Source organism: Elephantulus edwardii, unplaced genomic scaffold, assembly GCF_000299155.1.
Source record: "Elephantulus edwardii isolate Elephantulus edwardi_28Jun2011 unplaced genomic scaffold, EleEdw1.0 scaffold00010, whole genome shotgun sequence".
NCBI lineage: Eukaryota > Metazoa > Chordata > Mammalia > Macroscelidea > Macroscelididae > Elephantulus > Elephantulus edwardii.
The window spans coordinates 18,334,217-18,337,726 of NW_006399760.1; positions in this window are offsets into that span (position 1 = coordinate 18,334,217).

Here is a 3,510-nt window from a genome sequence, read left to right on the forward strand (position 1 = left end):
ATATGAAAATCAAGGAAAAAAAATTAAAAAAATAAGTCAAAAAAAAATACAGAATGAGCTCATTTATATAAAAATACAAGAAAAGGAAAAATCTATAAAGACCTAAGTTTATTAGTGGTTACCAAAGTTGGGGAAACTGTATTGAGTAAAGGTAGGGTTGCATAGCTAATTATGGTTGTTGTTGTTGTGTGCCATTGAATCACCTGTGACTCACAGCGACCTTGTGTACAGCAGCCCTAAACACTTCTCTAGCCCTTGCCAATCTTATTGTCCCTGACACACCTATTCCCATTACACCATTGATGGAATCAATCCATCTCAAAGAAGGTCTTCCTCTCCTGCACTGTCCCTCTACCCTTCCAAGCATGATGTCCCTTTCCAGAGACTGATCCTGCCTTGCAATATGTCCAAAGTATGTCAGACAAAACTTCAGAATCCTTACCTCCAAGGAGCAGACTGACTTCACCCTCTCCAGGACGAACTTGGTTGTTCTCCTAGCAGTCGGTCCATGGTATATTCAATACTCCTCTCCAGCACCACAGCTCAGAGGCATGAACTCTTCTTCTATCATCCCTAGTCATTGTCCAACTCTCTGATGCATAGCAAGTAATTGCAAAAACCATCGCCTGTATCAGGCTCACCTTAATCTCTAGACTGACATCATTGCTCCTCTCAGTACCTTGAAGAGGTCTCTGACAGCAGACTTTCCCAATGCAATTCGTCTTTTAATTTCCTAGCTGCTGATACCAAGAGTGTTGATTGTAGACCCAAGCAAACTGAAGCTGTCAACAATTTCAATCTCTTCATCATTCATCATGTTGCTGTTAATCAGCCCAGTAGTGAAAATCTTTGTTTTCTTGATGTTGAGCTTCAATCCATTCGGGTCCTCCTCAGTTTCAGCAATTAGGATAGTTTTCATTAATAAGTTGTACCCCTAAAAAAAGATGAAATGGCAAATTTATATTGCAGAGATACTTAAAACAACAAATAATAAATAGGAGTAGATGCTAAAGTTGCTTGTGTACAGAATCTGGTTTTTGCTTTGGAGTTTTAGGGTCATGACTTCATGGGATATCTCAGAGGTTTTTACCTAATAACTTGTTCACTGCTATCTCCTAGTTTGTTGTAGTATATGAGTTACTAAAGGCCTACAAGCAGTCATTCAAGGTACAACTATTGGTATTTATTTTCTTAGAGCAGCAAAGGAAGGAGACTTAGGAGTACGGGGAGGAAATATAATGTGTGGTTAATTACCTCTATGAGCAATCCCCTCCTTTACAACTTGACCAGGAAAACTGGATTGTTTCAAGCTACCAATCCTAAATATTTTGAACAAAGAGTCCTTAAAGAATTTTTATCAAAAGGGAGAAAATGCAGAACAGAATTTCAAACACTCATAGACTCCAGACTTTCTTGAACCAAGGGGAATGAGAGAATCCCTGAAGATACTGTCCTGAGGTAATCTTTAAAACTTAAGCCAGAATTATTCCCCTGGATGTTTGCTTGTTTTTTTTTGTTTGTTTGTTTTTTAGCTGCTATCGAATCCAGCATGAGTCACAATGACCCTATAAACAGCGGATCTCAACCCCATCCTATCCTGTGCCATCTTCACAGTTCCTGACACACTAGAGCCCATTGCAGGAGTCACCGTGTCAATTCATCTGGTTGAGCATCTCCCTCTCCTTTGCAGACCCTCTACCCTTCCCAGCATCATGTACCTCTCCAAGGAAGACCCAAGCAATAATCTAGCTTAAGTTGGAAAGGATGTCTATCTTGAGCTTTATGCTCTTTAATGGGATCAAATTGCCAACCACAACTCAAAAAAAACTAGATAGGAAATGGAACGGCCAGTTTGTGTTAATGATAGAAGAACCATCAAGAAGAGGAGGATGAGAATGGCTGCACAACTCAAGTATGATTAAATGGTTTATGTAGAAACAATTCAGTTGATGGTTTGCTTTGTTTGGGGGTTTTTTGGCTGTGTATCATTTCAACAACAACAAAATTTTAGAAGTAAAACTACTTAAAAGGAAAAAAAAAGATCAGTAAATGCTTTCTGTAAAGAATCAGATAATATGTATTTTACACTTTTTGGGTCATAATGTGTCATCTGCTTGTCCATTCAATTCCCTTGCCCACTTCCAATTGGGTTCTTTCATTTTTGTAATTTAGTTATAAGAGTTTTTAATATATTTTGGATACTAAACCTTATTGTTATGTGCCATTGAGTCAACTATGATCCATAGTGATCTGAAGAACAATGGCACTGAAACTTACCCTATCCTGAACCAACCTCACTGTCTTTGACACATCTGACCCCATTGCCACAGTCACTGTGTCAATCCATCTCATTCACAGTCTTTCTCTTCTGTGCTGACCCTCTACCTTTCCAAGCATGATGTCCTCCTCCATGGACTAGTCTCTCCTGGTGACATGCTTAAAATACGTGAGCTTCAAAATCCTTACCTCCAAGGAGCAAATAGTTTTCACACTCTCTTGGATAGACCTGTTTCCTCTCTTGGCAGTCCATGGTATGTTCATTTTTCTTCGCTAGAACCACAACTCAAAGGCATCAATTCTTCTGTCATCCTTATTCATTGTCCAGCTCTCAGATGCATAGAAGCGACTGAGAAGACAATAACCTGGATCAGGAACACTTTACTCTCTAGGCTGACATCATTGCTCTTCAGTACTATGAACAGTAGATTTTGCCAATGCAGCTTGTCTTTTGAGTTCCTGACTGCTGATGTCAAAAGTATTGATTGTGGATCCAAGTAAGATGAAATCATCAACAACCTCAATCCATTCTACATCTATCATGGTACTAGATATTGGCCTGGTGGTGAGGATCTTTGTTTCCCTGGTATTGAGACGCAATCCATACTGAAGTTTGCAATCTTTGACCTTCTGCAGCAAATGCTTTAAATCTTCCTCAGTTTTGTTGAGCAAAGTTGTGTCAGCCGTATAATGAGGTTGTTAATGAGCCTTCCTCCAATCCTGATGGCACATTTTTCTTCATAAAGTCCAGTATCCCAAATGATCTTTTCTGAATATAGATGGAAAAGTTATGGAGTAAGCATACATCATTGATGCACTTCCTTCTTGATTTTGAACTACGCGCAACTTCTTGGACAAGGTGTAGGTTTCACATGAACATAATCAGGTGTTTTGGAATTCCCATTCTTCTCAAAGTTATTCACAAGTCAAGTCATTGATCCATACAGTCAAATGCCTTTTTATAGTCAATAAAACAGAAATAGACCTCCTTATGTTACTAAATAGACTCTATTTCAAATATTTTTTTTCATTCTGTGGGTTATCTCTTCACTTCCTTGGTAACATTCATTGCCACACAATGATTTTCATGTTAAGGAAGTCCAAGTTATGTTTGCTTTTTTTTTGGTTGGTTGTACTTTTAGTGTCATTTCTAAGAACCAGGGTCCCAGAAATTCCAGGAAGGGCTTCTGAGAGACTTTGAACACCAGCCACTTGATGTAACTCTTTTTTCTG